Here is a 19,085-nt window from a genome sequence, read left to right on the forward strand (position 1 = left end):
GGTATCCAGTAGCCGAGAAGCAGAGCCTTGAAACTCACAGAAGTAGGTCCTGCTTCTCTCCCCTCACTCCCACGCTGCAGGGAGCCTGTAGCCAGCAGGTCTTCCTGAAAATAAAAAACCTAACAATAAAGTCTTTCAGAGAAACTCAGGAGAGCTCCCCTAGTGTGTGACCCATCACTCCTGGGCACAAAGTCTAACTGAGGTCTGGAGGAGGGGCATAGAGGGAGGAGCCAGTTCACACCCAGTTTAAGTCTTTATAGTGTGCCCAAGCTCCTGCGGATCCGTCTATACCCCATGGTCCTTTTGGAGTCCCCAGCATCCTCTAGGACATATGAGAAATTATGTTTAATTTTAAACGGAGTCATGAATCTGTTAACAGTCAGAGACAACAGAAAAAGGGAAGCTTTTCTTAGCCATAGCATGTTAATACACTTAGGAAGTGCTGAGGTGAGCCTGTGTGGTAATTAGAATGCATAGCTGTGTATCCTGAGCCGGATTACCCAGGACCTAGAAATCAGATTAACATCTGTCACAGTACTAACCAAATGGTCCAGTCCTCTGGAAGGGACCATTTCAAGGGTAATTGAATTCAGAGGAAAAGGCAAGTTACCAGACAAGACAGTCCTTTGCATTTGCTTTCAGCTACAGGAAGGCAAACCAGTCATTAGGCCACATGTGCATTGAGACTCCCACAAAAGTGAACTACACTAGATTAGAGGCACATCAATGGGATATGGTTTATGAAGTAAAATTAATATTTTCATAATCACGAATAAAGTTTTAGGTTTATCTGGTCTATTCATAGGTGGGGTGCGAGTTGCATATCTCTAAGAAGCATCGTTTCCAAGATATGAAGTTCCCACCTCACAATTGTCAAAGTCGAAAAAAAATAAGAATTTACTTACCGATAATTCTATTTCTCGGAGTCCGTAGTGGATGCTGGGGTTCCTGAAAGGACCATGGGGAATAGCGGCTCCGCAGGAGACAGGGCACAAAAAAGTAAAGCTTTACTAGGTCAGGTGGTGTGCACTGGCTCCTCCCCCTATGACCCTCCTCCAGACTCCAGTTAGGTACTGTGCCCGGACGAGCATACACAATAAGGGAGGCATTTTGAATCCCGGGTAAGACTCATACCAGCCACACCAATCACACCGTACAACTTGTGATCTAAACCCAGTTAACAGTATGACAACAGAAAGGGCCTCTTAAAGATGGCTCCTTAACAATAACCCGAATTAGTTAACAATAACTATGTACAAGTATTGCAGATAATCCGCACTTGGGATGGGCGCCCAGCATCCACTACGGACTCCGAGAAATAGAATTATCGGTAAGTAAATTCTTATTTTCTCTATCGTCCTAAGTGGATGCTGGGGTTCCTGAAAGGACCATGGGGATTATACCAAAGCTCCCAAACGGGCGGGAGAGTGCGGATGACTCTGCAGCACCGAATGAGAGAACTCCAGGTCCTCCTTTGCCAGGGTATCAAATTTGTAAAATTTTACAAACGTGTTCTCCCCCGACCACGTAGCTGCTCGGCAGAGTTGTAATGCCGAGACCCCTCGGGCAGCCGCCCAAGATGAGCCCACCTTCCTTGTGGAGTGGGCTTTTACAGTTTTAGGCTGTGGCAGGCCTGCCACAGAATGTGCAAGTTGAATTGTGTTACAAATCCAACGAGCAATCGACTGCTTAGAAGCAGGTGCGCCCAACTTGTTGGGTGCATACAATATAAACAGCGAGTCAGATTTTCTGACTCCAGCCGTCCTTGCAATGTATATTTTTAAGGCTCTGACAACGTCCAACAACTTGGAGTCCTCCAAGTCGCTAGTGGCCGCAGGCACCACAATAGGTTGGTTCAGATGAAATGCTGATACCACTTTAGGGAGAAAATGCGGACGAGTTCGCAGTTCTGCCCTATCCGAATGGAAGATTAGATAAGGACTTTTATAAGATAAAGCCGCCAATTCAGATACTCTCCTGGCAGAGGCCAGGGCTAGTAACATAGTCACTTTCAATGTGAGATATTTCAAACCCACCTTTTTCAATGGTTCAAACCAATGGGATTTGAGGAAATCTAAAACTACATTTAGATCCCACGGTGCCACCGGAGGCACCACAGGAGGCTGTATATGCAGTACTCCCTTGACAAAAGTCTGGACCTCAGGGACAGAGGCCAATTCTTTTTGGAAGAATATTGACAGGGCCGAAATTTGAACCTTAATGGATCCCAATTTGAGACCCATAGATAATCCTGATTGCAGGAAATGTAGGAAACGACCCAGTTGGAATTCCTCCGTCGGAACCCTCCGATCCTCGCACCACGCTACATATTTTCGCCAAACGCGGTGATAATGTTTCACGGTGACTTCCTTCCGTGCCTTAATCAAGGTAGGAATGACTTCTTCTGGAATGCCTTTCCCTTTTAAGATCTGGCGTTCAACCGCCATGCCGTCAAACGCAGCCGCGGTAAGTCTTGAAAAAGACAGGGACCCTGCTGTAGCAGGTCCCTTCTCAGAGGTAGAGGCCACGGTTCGTCCGTGAGCATCTCTTGAAGTTCCGGATACCAAGTCCTTCTCGGCCAATCCGGAACCACTAGTATTGTTCTTACTCTTCTTTGCCGTATGATCTTCAATACCTTTGGTATGAGCGGCAGAGGAGGAAACACATACACTGACTGGTACACCCAAGGAGTTACCAGTGCGTCCACAGCTATTGCCTGTGGATCTCTTGACCTGGCGCAATATTTGTCCAGTTTCTTGTTGAGGCGAGACGCCATCATGTCTACAATTGGTCTTTCCCAACGGTCTATTAACATGTTGAAGACTTCTGGATGTAGACCCCACTCTCCCGGATGAAGATCGTGTCTGCTGAGGAAGTCTGCTTCCCAGTTGTCCACGCCCGGGATGAACACTGCTGACAGTGCTATCACGTGATTCTCCGCCCAGCGAAGAATCTTGGCAGCTTCTGCCATTGCACTCCTGCTTCTTGTGCCGCCCTGCCTGTTTACATGGGCGACCGCCGTGATGTTGTCCGACTGAATCAACACCGGCTTTCCTTGCAGGAGAAGTTCCGCCTGGCTTAGAGCATTGTAGATTGCTCTTAGTTCCAGAATGTTTATGTGAAGAGACTTTTCCAGACTTGTCCATACTCCCTGGAAGTTTCTTCCTTGTGTGACTGCTCCCCAGCCTCTCAGGCTGGCGTCCGTGGTCACCAGGATCCAATCCTGAATGCCGAATCTGCGGCCTTCTAATAGGTGAGCCTTCTGCAACCACCACAGAAGTGACACCCTTGTCTTTGGTGACAGGGTTATTCGCAGGTGCATCTGCAGATGCGACCCTGACCATTTGTCCACCAGATCCCTTTGGAATATTCTTGCATGGAATCTGCCGAATGGAATTGCTTCGTAAGAAGCCACCATTTTTCCCAGGACTCTTGTGCATTGATGTACTGACACTTTTCCTGGTTTTAGGAGGTTCCTGACCAGATCGGATAACTCCTTGGCTTTTTCCTCTGGAAGGAAAACCTTTTTCTGAACCGTGTCCAGAATCATTCCTAGGAACAGCAGACGAGTTGTCGGGATTAAATGGGATTTTGGAATATTCAGAATCCACCCGTGTTGTCTTAGCACCTCTTGAGATAGTGCTAAAGCTGTCTCCAGCTGTTCTCTGGACCTTGCCCTTATTAGGAGATCGTCCAAGTATGGGATAACTAATACGCCTTTTCTTCGAAGAAGAATCATCATCTCGGCCATTACCTTGGTAAAGACCCGAGGCGCCGTGGACAATCCGAACGGCAGCGTCTGAAACTGATAGTGACAGTTTTGAACAATGAACCTGAGGTACCCCTGGTGTGCGGGGTAAATCGGAACGTGTAGATACGCATCCTTGATGTCCAAGGATACCATAAAGTCCCCTTCTTCCAGGTTCGCTATCACTGCTCTGAGTGACTCCATCTTGAACTTGAACTTTTTTATGTAGAGGTTCAAGGACTTCAGATTTAGAATAGGCCTTACCGAGCCATCCGGCTTCGGTACCACAAATAGAGTGGAATAATACCCCTTTCCTTGTTGTAATAGGGGTACTTTGACTATCACCTGCTGAGCGTACAGCTTGTGAATGGCTTCCAACACCCTCTCCCTTTCGGAAGAGACGGTTGGTAAGGCAGACTTCAGGAAACGATGAGGAGGATCCGTCTCTAATTCCAACCTGTACCCCTGAGATATTATCTGCAGGATCCAGGGGTCTACCTGCGAGTGAGCCCACTGCGCGCTGTAATTTTTGAGACGGCCCCCCACTGTCCCCGAGTCCGCTTGAGAGGCCCCAGCGTCATGCTGAGGTTTTTGCAGGAGCCGGGGAGGGCTTCTGTTCCTGGGAAGGAGCTGCCTGTTGGTGTCTCTTCCCTCTTCCTCTGCCTCGTGGCAGGTACGACAAGCCCTTTGCTCTCTTATTTTTGTAGGAGCGAAAAGGCTGCGGTTGAAAGGTCGGTGCCTTTCTCTGTTGGGGAGTGACTTGAGGTAAAAAAGTGGATTTCCCGGCAGTAGCCGTGGCCACCAAGTCTGATAGACCAACTCCAAATAACTCCTCCCCTTTATACGGCAAAACCTCCATGTGACGTTTTGAATCCGCATCGCCTGTCCACTGTCGTGTCCATAAGGCTCTTCTGGCTGAAATGGACATAGCACTCACCCGAGATGCCAGTGTGCAAATATCCCTCTGTGCATCACGCATATAGATAAATGCATCCTTTATTTGTTCTAACGACAGTAAAACATTGTCCCTATCTAGGGTATCAATATTTTCAATCAGGGATTCTGACCAAACTACTCCAGCACTGCACATCCAGGCAGTTGCTATAGCTGGTCGTAGTATAACACCTGCATGTGTGTATATATTCTTTTGAATAACTTCCATCTTTCTATCTGATGGATCCTTAAGTGCGGCCGTCTCAGGAGAGGGTAACGCCACTTGTTTGGATAAGCGTGTGAGCGCCTTGTCCACCTTAGGGGGTGTTTCCCAGCGCGCCCTAACCTCTGGCGGGAAAGGGTATAATGCCAATAACTTTTTTGAAATTATCAACTTTTTATCAGGAGCAACCCACGCTTCATCACACACGTCATTTAATTCTTCTGATTCAGGAAAAACTGTTTGTAGTTTTTTCACACCATACATAATACCCTGTTTTACGGTATCTGTAGTATCAGCTAAATGTAACGTCTCCTTCATTGCCAAAATCATATAACGTGTGGCCCTACTGGAAAATACGTTTGAATTTCTACCGTCGTCACTGGAATCAGTGCCCGTGTCTGGGTCTGTGTCGACCGACTGAGGCAAAGGGCGTTTTACAGCCCCTGACGGTGTTTGAGGCGCCTGGACAGGCATTAATTGATTGTCCGGCCGCCTCATGTCCTCAACTGACTGTTTAAGGGAAGATAAACCATCACGTAATTCCACAAATAAAGGCATCCATTCTGGTGTCGACCCCCTGGGGGGTGACATCTGCATATTTGGCAATTGCTCCGCCTCCACACCAATATCGTCCTCATACATGTCGACACCACGTACCGACACACACCGCAAACTCACAGGGAATGCTCTAATGAAGACAGGACCCACTAGCCCTTTTGGGGAGACAGAGGGAGAGTCTGCCAGCACACACCACAAAGCGCTATATATACAAGGGATATCCTTATATTAAGTGCTCCCTTATAGCTGCTTTAATATATATATATATATAGCCATTAATGTGCCCCCCCTCTCTGTTTTACCCTGTTTCTGTAGTGCAGTGCAGGGGAGAGACCTGGGAGCCGTTCTGACCAGCGGAGCTGTGACAGAAAATGGCGCCGTGTGCTGAGGAGATAGGCCCCGCCCCTTTTTCGGCGGGTTCTTCTCCCGCTATTTTTCCAGTCAGGCAGGGGTTAAATATCTCCATATAGCCCCTATGGGCTATATGTGAGGTATTTTTAGCCTTGTATAAGGTTTATATTTGCCTCTCAGAGCGCCCCCCCCCAGCGCTCTGCACCCTCAGTGACTGCCCAGTGAAGTGTGCTGAGAGGAAAATGGCGCACAGCTGCAGTGCTGTGCGCTACCTTATGAAGACTGAGGAGTCTTCAGCCGCCGGTTTCCGGACCTCTTCACGCTTCAGCATCTGCAAGGGGGTCGGCGGCGCGGCTCCGGGACCGGACTCCACGGCTGGGCCTGTGTTCGATCCCTCTGGAGCTAATGGTGTCCAGTAGCCAAGCAGCAAATCCACTCTGCATGCAGGTGAGTTTACTACTTTCCCCCTAAGTCCCACGTTGCAGTGATCCTGTTGCCAGCAGGACTCACTGTAAAGAAAAAAACCTAAACTAAACTTTCTCTAAGCAGCTCTTTAGGAGAGCCACCTAGATTGCACCCTTCTCGTTCGGGCACAAAATCTAACTGGAGTCTGGAGGAGGGTCATAGGGGGAGGAGCCAGTGCACACCACCTGACCTAGTAAAGCTTTACTTTTTTGTGCCCTGTCTCCTGCGGAGCCGCTATTCCCCATGGTCCTTTCAGGAACCCCAGCATCCACTTAGGACGATAGAGAAATAAGAATTTACTTACCGATAATTCTATTTCTCGTAGTCCGTAGTGGATGCTGGGAACTCCGTAAGGACCATGGGGAATAGCGGCTCCGCAGGAGACTGGGCACAAAAGTAAAGCTTTAGGACTACCTGGTGTGCACTGGCTCCTCCCCCTATGACCCTCCTCCAAGCCTCAGTTAGGATACTGTGCCCGGACGAGCGTACACAATAAGGAAGGATTTATGAATCCCGGGTAAGACTCATACCAGCCACACCAATCACACCGTACAACCTGTGATCTGAACCCAATTAACAGCATGATAACAGAGGAGCCTCTGGATAGATGGCTCACAACAACAATAACCCGATTTAGTTAACAATAACTATGTACAAGTATTGCAGACAATCCGCACTTGGGATGGGCGCCCAGCATCCACTACGGACTACGAGAAATAGAATTATCGGTAAGTAAATTCTTATTTTCTCTGACGTCCTAGTGGATGCTGGGAACTCCGTAAGGACCATGGGGATTATACCAAAGCTCCCAAACGGGCGGGAGAGTGCGGATGACTCTGCAGCACCGAATGAGAGAACTCCAGGTCCTCCTCAGCCAGGGTATCAAATTTGTAGAATTTAGCAAACGTGTTTGCCCCTGACCAAATAGCTGCTCGGCAAAGTTGTAAAGCCGAGACCCCTAGGGCAGCCGCCCAAGATGAGCCCACCTTCCTTGTGGAATGGGCTTTTACAGATTTTGGCTGTGGCAGGCCTGCCACAGAATGTGCAAGCTGAATTGTATTACAAATCCAACGAGCAATAGTCTGCTTAGAAGCAGGAGCACCCAGCTTGTTGGGTGCATACAGGATAAACAGCGAGTCAGATTTTCTGACTCCAGCCGTCCTGGAAACATATATTTTCAGGGCCCTGACTATGTCCAACAACTTGGAGTCCTCCAAGTCACTAGTAGCCGCAGGTACCACAATAGGTTGGTCCAGATAAAACGCTGAAACCACCTTAGGGAGAAAATGAGGACGAGTCCTCAATTCCGCCCTGTCTGAATGGAAGATCAGATAAGGGCTTTTACAGGATGAAGCCGCCAATTCTGACACGCGCCTGGCCTAGGCCAGGGCCAACAGCATGACCACTTTCCATGTGAGATATTTTAACTCCACAGATTCAAGTGGTTCAAACCATTGTGACTTTAGGAACCCCAAAACTACATTGAGATCCCAAGGTGCCACTGGAGGCACAAAAGGAGACTGTATATGCAGTACCCCTTTTACAAACGTCTGAACTTCAGGAACTGAAGCTAGTTCTTTCTGGAAGAAAATTGACAGGGCCGAAATTTGAACCTTAATGGACCCCAATTTTAGGCCCATAGACACTCCTGTTCGCAGGAAATGCAGGAATCGACCTAGTTGAAATTCCTCCATCGGGCCTTACTGGCCTCGCACCACGCAACATATTTTCGCCTAATGCGGTGATAATGCTTTGCGGTTACATCCTTCCTGGCTTTGATCAGGGTAGGGATGACTTCATCCGGAATGCCTTTTTCCTTCAGGATCCGGCGTTCAACCGCCCTGCCGTCAAACGCAGCCGCGGTAAGTCTTGGAATAGATAGGGTCCTTGATGGAGCAGGTCCCTTCTTAGAGGTAGAGGCCACGGGTCCTCCGTTAGCATCTCTTGAAGTTCTGGGTACCAAGTCCTTCTTGGCCAATCCGGAGCCACGAGTATAGTTCTTACTCCCCTCCGTCTTATAATTCTCAATACTTTTGGTAAGAGAGGAAGAGGAGGGAACCCATACACTGACTGGTACACCCACGGTGTTACCAGAGCGTCCACAGCTATTGCCTGAGGGTCCCTTGACCTGGCGTAATACCTGTCCAATTTTTTTGTTTAGGCGGGACGCCATCATGTCCACCTTTGGTTTTTCCCAACGGTTTACAATCATGTGGAAGACTTCTGCTGAGGAAGTCTGTTTCCCAGTTGTCCACTCCCGGAATGAACACTGCTGACAATGCTATCACATGATTTTCCGCCCAGCGAAAAATCCTTGCAGCTTCTCTACGTGGGCGACTGCCGTGATGTTGTCCGACTGGAACAGCACCGGCTGACCTTGAAGCAGAGGTCTTGCTTGGCTTAGGGCATTGTAAATGGCCCTTAGCTCCAAGATATTTATGTGAAGTGATGTCTCCAGGCTTGACCACAAGCCCTGGAAATTTCTTCCCTGTGTGACTGCTCCCCAGCCTCGCAGGCTGGCATCCGTGGTCACCAGGACCCAGTCCTGAATGCCGAATCTGCGCCCTCTAGAAGATGAGCACTCTGCAACCACCACAGGAGAGACACCCTTGTCTTTGGTGACAGGGTTATACGCTGATGCATCTGAAGATGCGATCCGGACCACTTTTCCAGCAGGTCCCACTGGAAAGTTCTTGCGTGGAATCTGCCGAATGGAATTGCTTCGTAGGAAGCCACCATTTTTCCCAGGACCCTTGTGCACTGCTGCACTGACACTTGGCCTGGTTTTAGGAGGTTTCTGACTAGTTCGGATAACTCCCTGGCTTTCTCCTCCTGGAGAAACACCTTTTTCTGGACTGTGTCCAGGATCATCCTTAGGAATAGAAGACGTGTCGTCGGGATCAGCTGCGATTTTGGAATATTAAGAATCCAACCGTGCTGCCGCAACACTACTTGAGATAGTGCTACCCCGACTACCAACCGTTCCCTGGATCTTGCCCTTATCCGGAGATCGTCCAAGTAAGGGATAATTAAAACTCCCTTCCTTCGAAGGAGTATCATCATTTCGGCCATTACTTTGGTAAAGACCCGGGGTGCCGTGGACAAACCAAACGGCAGCGTCTGAAACTGATAGTGACAGTTCTGTACCACAAACCTGAGGTACCCTTGGTGAGAAGGGTAAATTGGGACATGGAGATAAGCATCCTTGATGTCCAGAGACACCATATAATCCCCTTCTTCCAGGTTTGCCATCACCGCTCTGAGTGACTCCATCTTGAATTTGAACCTTTGTATGTAAGTGTTCAAGGATTTCAGATTTAAATTAGGTCTCACCGAGCCGTCCGGCTTCGGTACCACAAACAGCGTGGAATAATACCCCTTTCCCTGTTGTAGGAGGGGTACCTTGATTATCACCTGCTGGGAATACAGCTTGTGAATGGCTTCCCATACCGCTTCCCTGTCGGAGGGAGACGTCGGTAAAGCAGACTTTAGGAAAACGGCGAAGGGGAGACGTCTCGAATTCCAATTTGTACCCCTGAGATACCACCTGAAGGATCCAGGGGTCCCCTGTGAGTGAGCCCACTGCACGCTGAAATTTTTGAGACGGGCCCCCACCGTGCCTGAGTCCGCTTGTAAAGCCCCAGCGTCATGCTGAGGACTTGGCAGAAAACGGGAGAGGGCTTCTGTTCCTGGGAACTGGCTGTTTGCTGCAGCCTTTTTCCTCTCCCTCAGCCACGGGGCAGAAATGAGGAGCCTTTTGCCCGCTTGCCCTTATGGGGCCCAAAGGACTGCGCCTGATAATACGGCGTCTTCTTATGTTGAGAGGCTACCTGGGGTAAAAATGTGGATTTTCCAGCCGTTGCCACCAGGTCTGTTAGACCTACCCCAAATAACTCCTCCCTTTTATAAGGCGATACTTCCATATGCCTTTTGGAATCAGCATCACCTGACCACTGTCTTGTCCATAACCCTCTTCTGGCAGAAATGGACAGCGCACTTACTCTTGATGCCAGTCGGCAAATATCCCTCTGTGCATCACGCATATATAGAAATGCATCTTTTAAATGCTCTATAGTCAGTAATATACTGTCCCTATCTAGGGTATCAATATTGTCAGTCAGGGAATCCGACCAAGCCACCCCAGCACTGCACATCCAGGCTGAGGCGATTGCTGGTCGCAGTATCACACCCGTGTGAGTGTATATACATTTTAGGATATTTTACTGCTTTCTGTCAGCAGGTTCCTTAAGGGCGGCCGTATCCGGGGACGGTAGTGCCACCTGTTTAGACAAGCGTGTGAGCGCTTTATTCACCCTAGGGGGTGTTTCCCAACGTGCCCTATCCTCTGGCGGGAAGGGGTATGATGCTAATAACTTTTTAGGAATTAACAGTTTTTATCGGGGGAAACCCACGCATCATCACACACTTCATTTAATTCCTCAGATGCAGGAAAAACTACAGGCAGTTTTTTCTCACCCAACATAATACCCTTTTTAGTGGTACTGGTATTATCAGAAATGTGTAAAAACATTTTCCATAGCCTCAATCATGTAACGTGTGGCCCTACTGGAAGTCACATTCGTCTCTTAATCGTCGACACTGGAGTCAGTATCCGTGTCGGCGTCTGTATCTGCCATCTGCGGTAACGGGCGTTTTAGAGCCCCTGATGGCTTTTGAGACACCTGGACAGGCACAGGCTGAGTCGCCGGCTGTCTCATGTCATCAATCTTTTGTAAAGAGCTGACTCACATAATTCCTTCCATAAGCTCATCCACTCAGATGTCGACTCCCTAGGGGGTGACATCTCTGTTACAGGCAATTGCTCCGCCTCCACCTCATTTTCCTCCTCATACATGTCGACACAACGTACCGACACACAGCACACACACAGGGAATGCTCTGATAGAGGACAGGACCCCACTAGCCCTTTGGGGAGACAGAGGGAGAGTATGCCAGCACACACCAGAGCGCTATATATATATACAGGGATAACCTTATATAAGTGTTTTTCCCCTTATAGCTGCTGTATTGTTATACTGCACCTAATTAGTGCCCCCCTCTCTTTTTTAACCCCTTTCTGTAGTGTAGTAACTGCAGGGGAGAGCCAGGGAGCTTCCCTCCAACGGAGCTGTGAGAGAAAATGGCGCCAGTGTGCTGAGGAGATAGGCTCCGCCCCCTTCTCGGCTGCCTTTTCTCCCGTTTTTCTGTGGAATCTGGCAGGGGTTAAAATTCATCCATATAGCCCTGGGGGCTATATGTGATGTATTTTCGCCAGCCAAGGTGTTTTTATTGCTGCTCAGGGCGCCCCCCCCCTAGCGCCCTGCACCCTCAGTGACCGAAGTGTGAAGTGTGCTGAGGAGCAATGGCGCACAGCTGCAGTGCTGTGCGCTACCTTGGTGAAGACAGGATGTCTTCTGCCGCCGATTTTCCGGACCTCTTCTTGCTTCTGGCTCTGTAAGGGGGCCGGCGGCGCGGCTCTGGGACCGAGCTCCGAGGCTGGGCCTGTGTTCGGTCCCTCTGGAGCTAATGGTGTCCAGTAGCCTAAGAAGCCCAATCCACTCTGCACGCAGGTGAGTTCGCTTCTTCTCCCCTTAGTCCCTCGATGCAGTGAGCCTGTTGCCAGCAGGTCTCACTGAAAATAAAAAACCTAAAACTAAACTTTCACTAAGAAGCTCAGGAGAGCCCCTAGTGTGCACCCTTCTCGGCCGGGCACAAAAATCTAACTGAGGCTTGGAGGAGGGTCATAGGGGGAGGAGCCAGTGCACACCAGGTAGTCCTAAAGCTTTACTTTTGTGCCCAGTCTCCTGCGGAGCCGCTATTCCCCATGGTCCTTACGGAGTTCCCAGCATCCACTAGGACGTCAGAGAAATAAGATTTTACTCACCGGTAAATCTATTTCTCGTAGTCCGTAGTGGATGCTGGGGACTCCGTAAGGACCATGGGGAATAGACGGGCTCCGCAGGAGACTGGGCACTCTAAGAAAGATTTAGTACTACTGGTGTGCACTGGCTCCTCCCTCTATGCCCCTCCTCCAGACCTCAGTTAAAGAAACTGTGCCCGGAAGAGCTGACATTACAAGGAAAGGATTTTGGAATCCAGGGTAAGACTCATACCAGCCACACCAATCACACCGTATAACTTGTGATAACATACCCAGTCAACAGTATGAACAACAACAGAGCATCAGACAAACCTGATGCAACCGTAACATAACCCTTATTTACAGAGCCGGCCCTAACAAATATGATGCCCTAGGCAAGATTTCGGCTGGTGCCCCCTAGCACCACCACTAGTTCCGCCTCCGACAGTGAAACCCTTTCCCAGCACCATCACCCCTCACCCATAGCAGTCCTTATTTTAAGTTTTCCTACCCCTTATGTTTTAAATAGGAACAGTGTGCACATTCAGTGCACAGCCCAAAAAGGGGTGTGTTTTTGCTGGCAAGGGGCATGGCCACACAATAGTAACCCTAATTCAAATTATGTCGCACAGGACTGCAACTTCATTCACATTTTATCATGAGATAGTGTACCTAATTCACGTTACATCACACAGTAGTATCACTTTACCTTATAAACGTTACTCCTCACAGTAGTGCCCCTTATTCACATTACATCACACTGAATTGCTCCTTATTCACATTTTACTACACCATATTGCTCTTTATTCACATTAGACCACACAGTAGTGTCCTTTCTATACATTACGCCACACATTAGAGCACCTTATACACATAATGCCACATATTAGTAATGCATTTATACACATAATACCACACAATTAACAGTTATGCCCCTTGCACATATGACACACATTATTAATGCCCTTAAACACATAATGTCCCTTACACATATGCTGCACATTATTAAGGCCCTTATACACATAATGACATACATAATGTCCCTTACACATATACCGCACATTATTAATGCCATTATACACATAATTACACACATAGTGCCCCTACACATTTGCTGTACATTAATAACGCATTTTTACACATGACACGCATAGTGCCCCTTACACATGTTACACATTATTAATGCATTTTTACATGACACACATAATGCCCCTTACACATATGCCGAACACTACTGCACAACCAACCCACTCACATGCACACAGCACTCACACTTCCACTATCACTGTGACCTCTGCCTCTGCTTGGATACAGATGTGTCCTCATAAATCTTGCCTCAATGATAACATCAGGCACCTTTTTTTAATGAAAATACATCTTATTTGCATTGCTATGTGGCTAGGATGCACAAGCAGCTTCTGCTGATTAAAATGATATGCAGCATGCCTATATACTGTTTGAGACTGTGGCTGTATCTGCATATGAAATGCTACACACAGAATATAGGCATGCTGCATATCATTTTAATCAGCAGAAGCTGCAGATGCCCCTAGGCACATCAAATGCCCTAGGCAATTGCCTAGTTTGCCTATGCCTAGGGCCGGCTCTGCTTATTTAAGCAATAACTATATACAAGTATTGCAGAAGAAGTCCGCACTTGGGACGGGCGCCCAGCATCCACTACGGACTACGAGAAATAGATTTACCGGTGAGTAAAATCTTATTTTCTCTAACGTCCTAGTGGATGCTGGGGACCGTAAGGACCATGGGGATTATACCAAAGCTCCCAAACGGGCGGGAGAGTGCGGATGACTCTGCAGCACCGAATGAGCAAACACAAGGTCCTCCTCAGCCAGGGTATCAAACTTGTAGAACTTTGCAAAAGTGTTTGAACCCGACCAAGTAGCTGCTCGGCAAAGCTGTAATGCCGAGACCCCTCGGGCAGCCGCCCAAGAAGAGCCCACCTTCCTTGTGGAATGGGCTTTTACTGATTTTGGAGGCGGCAAGCCAGCCGCAGAATGAGCCTGCTGAATCGTGTTACAGATCCAGCAAGCAATAGTTTGCTTTGAAGCAGGAGCACCCAGCTTGTTGGATGCATACAGGATAAACAGCGAGTCAGTTTTCCTGACTCCAGCCGTTCTGGCTACATAAATCTTCAAAGCCCTGACTACATCTAGTAACTTGGAATCCTCCAAGTCACGAGTAGCCGCAGGCACCACAATAGGTTGGTTCAAATGAAAAGATGACACCACCTTTGGCAGAAATTGCAGACGAGTCCGTAATTCTGCCCTGTCCATATGGAAAACCAGATAGGGGCTTTTACATGACAAAGCTGCCAATTCTGACACACGCCTAGCCGAAGCTAAGGCCAATAGCATGACCACTTTCCACGTGAGATATTTTAACTCCACGGTCTTAAGCGGCTCAAACCAGTGAGATTTCAGGAAACTCAACACCACGTTAAGATCCCAAGGTGCCACTGGTGGCACAAAAGGGGGCTGAATATGCAGCACTCCCTTTACAAACATCTGAACTTCAGGTAGAGAAGCTAGTTTTTTATGAAAGAAAATGGATAGGGCCGAAATCTGGACCTTAATGGACCCCAATTCTAGGCCCAAAGTCACTCCCGACTGTAGGAAGTGAAGGAAACGGCCCAGCTGGAATTCCTCTGTAGAGGCATTCCTGGCCTCACACCAAGCAACATATTTTCGCCGTATACGGTGATAATGTTTAGCCGTCACGTCCTTCCTAGCCTTTATCAGCGTAGGAATAACCTCATCCGGAATCCCTTTTTTTTTACTAGGATCCGGCGTTCAACCGCCATGCCGTCAAACGCAGCTGCGGTAAGTCTTGGAACATACAAGGTCCCTGCTGCAACAGATCCTGCCCTAGAGGCAGAGGCCATGGGTCCTCTGTGAGCATTTCTTGCAGCTCTGGATACCAAGTCCTTCTTGGCCAATCCGGAACAATGAGTATTGTTCTCACTCCTCTTTTCCTTATGATTCTCAGCACCTTGGGTAAGAGAGGAAGAGGAGGAAACATATAAACCGACTGGAACATCCAAGGTGTCACCAGTGCGTCTACAGCTATCGCCTGAGAGTCTCTTGACCTGGCGCAATACCTCTGTAGCTTTTTGTTGAGGCGGGATGCCATCATGTCCACCTGTGGCAGTTCCCACCGACCTACAATCTGCGCGAAGACTTCTTGATGAAGTCCCCCCTCTCCCGGGTGGAGGTCGTGCCTGCTGAGGAAGTCTGCTTCCCAGTTGTCCACTCCCGGGATGAACACTGCTGACAGTGCTCGTACGTGATTTTTCCGCCCATCGAAGAATTCTGGTGGCTTCCGCCATCGCCACCCTGCTCCTTGTGCCACCTTGGCGGTTTACGTGAGCCACTGCGGTGATGTTGTCTGATTGGATCAGCACCGATTGGTTGCGAAGCAGGGTCTCCGCTTGACTTAGGGCGTTGTATATGGCCCTTAGTTCCAGGATATTGATGTGAAGGCAAGTCTCCTGACTTGACCACAGCCCTTGGAAACTTCTTCCCTGAGTGACTGCCCCCCACCCTCGGAGGCTTGCATCCGTGGTCACCAGGACCCAGTCCTGAATGCCGAACCTGCGGCCCTCGAGAAGGTGAGTACTCTGCAGCCACCACCGGAGAGACACCCTGGCCCCGGGGGATAGGGTGATTAACCGATGCATCTAAAGATGTGATCCGGACCACTTTGTCCAGTCAGTCCCATTAGAAGGTCCTCTCATGGAACCTGCCGAAAGGAATGGCCTCGTATGATGCCACCATCCTTCCCAGGACTCGAGTGTAGTGATGCACTGACACCTGTTTTGGTTTTAATAGATTCCTGACCAGTGTCACGAGCTCCTGAGCTCTCTCTATCGGGAGATAAACCCTTTTCTGGTCTGTGTCAAAGATCATGCCTAGGAGAGGCAGATGAGCTGTGGGAACCAACTGCGACTTTGGAATATATAGAATCCAGCCGTGTTGCCGTTACACTTCCAGAGAAAGTGATACGCTGTTCAGCCACTGCTCTCTTGATCTCGCTTTTATGAGGAGATCGTCCAAGTACGTGATAATAGTGACACCTTGCTTCCGCAGGAGCACCATCATTTCCGCCATTACCTTTGACAATCCCGTACCGCAATTCTGAGGTACGCCTGATGAGGTGGATAAATGGGGACATGAAGGTATGCCTCCTTTATGTCCCGAGTCACGATAAAATCTCCCCCTTTCAGGCTTGTAACGACCGCTCTTAGCGATTCCATCTTGAACTTGATCCTTTTCAGGCATATGTTCAGGGATTTTAAATTCAATATGGGTCTAACCGAACCGTCTGGTTTCGGGACCACCACATGGTCGAATAATAACCCCCTCCTTGTCGAAGGAGGGTAACCTTGACCACCACCTGTTGAAGATACAATTTGTGAATTGCAGTTAACCCTGTTTCCCTCTCGTGGGGGGAAGCCGGCAGGGCCGTCAGTGAGGAGGCATCTTCTCAAAGTCCAGCTTGTATCCCTGAGACACAATATCTATTGCCCAGGGATCTAACAGGGAGTGAACTCACTTGTTGCAGAACTTACGAAAGCATGCCCCCACCGGGCCTAGCTCCGTCTGTGGAGCCCCAGCGACATGCGGTGGATTTTCATAGAGGCCGGGGAGGACTTCTGTTCCTGGGAACTAGCTGTGTTGTGCAGCTTTCCTCTGGCCCCGCCTCTGGCAAGAAAGGACGCATCTCGGCCTTTCTTGTTTCTTTGTTCGAAAAGCTGCATTTGATAATGACGTGCTTTCCTAGGCTGTGCAGGAATATAAGGCAAAATATCCGAATTACCAGCTATAGCCCTGGAGACCAGGTCCGAGAACCCTTCTCCACACAATCCTCAGCCTTCCATATGCCACTTAAGTTGGCATAATCTGTCCATTGCATATTCTACAGGACACGTCAAGCAGAAATCGACATAGCTTTGACTCTAGGACCCAGTATACTCATGTCTCTTTGGGCATGTTTGATTTTATATATATATCTCTTAAGACAGCATCTTTAATATATATATACATATCTCTCTATATACATATATATATATATATATACATATATATATATATACTGATAATGCGGATTTTGATTACCTTATAACCTTCACTATATGGGTAAGAGACTTAACACGCAATTGGCGTATGGGGTACCGTAAGGGTACGCACTTAGCGTAGCATACGCTCGGCCGTGATCGAGACGCACATGCGGCACGCTCGCTCACAGCTTACGCTTGGTGTCGAGCACGCTATAGGCGAGCGACTACCGTAATGCTACGCTACCAGCGTAGCGGTCACTCGAGACCACGAGGAGATCAAGAGCGGCGCAGACGCTCACAAGATGACAATCAGTAAACCTTGAATGTAACACACAGAAAGGATACTCTTATACTGTAAACCTTGTACTGAAACACTGTAGCGATATAACGCTGCTTAACCTGATTAACACTAAAGCTGTTTGAGCGATCGAGACGCTCCTATTACCCTCTGCAATGTAATGAACACACGATACCGTGCTAAGGTTCCAACACCTTTACTAACAAGCTTTTAGTTATATTGGAAAGGGGAAACAGTTACAAGTCATACACTACAAGCTAACATATAATTCTAACAGAATATCTAGACAGAAAATATACAATAGCGTCACAAACTTATACTATAACAGAGAGAGAGGGAATGGCCAATACAAACAGAGAATAAGTTGGTTTGCAGAGAATTACTTACACACACTGGGAATGATCGCTGCGCAGCCTGGTACCAGCTCCGAGTTAGTCAATATGAAAACCGTTTGTGGAGAGTGAGGGAGCTGCCCAGGCTGGCTGATCTTATATACACTGAGTACAGTATACTACAAAGGGACCTATAATCTCATTGTTCATTGGACACAGGAATGTCTCCTCGCATCATAACAAAAGGTCATAGGTTAGTTTGAACAGGTGGGCTGTGACTATATCAAACTGCTCAGGTGGGTGGGAATCTGAAGATTCCCGCCGCATGGGTAATGAATCGCAAATATATGAAATGTCCAGAATCTACTAATGGCCATAACTATACGCAGGAGCGATTAATCTTTACCTAACCAACACCGGATTGTAGCTACTAAAATGTTCTTTAGTTAGGTACCAGACACAGCTGTTCAAACCCTGTCTGACCCTTCGTACCATACAAAGAGGAATTCCTCTGTCCAGCGACCATTTACATTTAACAAACTTACAGTCATTATTAAGGGGAACATTATCTATAAAACATACTATTTGGTGTTATTATTTAACGATTGAGTCGCCCGCTAGACGCACACAAACTCTACCGTAAATGCACATACCACGCGCTCGAGCGCATGGCCGAGGCGCCATCACGCGGCTGCGAGTATCCGCACGCACGGGAGAGAATGTGCACGTGCAGCAGGCACGCGCATGAGGTGAATATATGGCAACGTGCAGCGTGATATTTTTCTGACTTTGACAATACATACTAGGGTCTCAATTTCTGCTGATAAGGTACCTGTCCACGCCGCCCCAGCGCTATAAACTCATGCCGACACAATCGCCGGTCTGAGTAGTGTACCAGAATGTGCACGCTATCTGCAGGATCCCGGAGAATAGCTAGGGCTACCTTCTGGGCAAACGTGACACCCTAGGGGAAGATTCCCATCACATCCTGGCCCTAGTGGGGAAAGGATACTGCCTGAGAATTCTTTGTGGGAAGTTGCAGTCTCTTGTCTGAAGATTCCCGCTCTTTTTCCTCATAAGAGGAGGGAAATTTACCTCAGCTTTCTTCCCCTTAAACATGTGTACCCTTGTGTCAGGGACAAATGAGTCATCAGTGATATGCAAATCATCTTTTATTACAATAATCATATATTGAATACTTTTCTGCCATTTTGGCTGTAACTTTGCATTATCGTAG

This window comes from Pseudophryne corroboree, chromosome 6, assembly GCF_028390025.1.
Source record: "Pseudophryne corroboree isolate aPseCor3 chromosome 6, aPseCor3.hap2, whole genome shotgun sequence".
NCBI lineage: Eukaryota > Metazoa > Chordata > Amphibia > Anura > Myobatrachidae > Pseudophryne > Pseudophryne corroboree.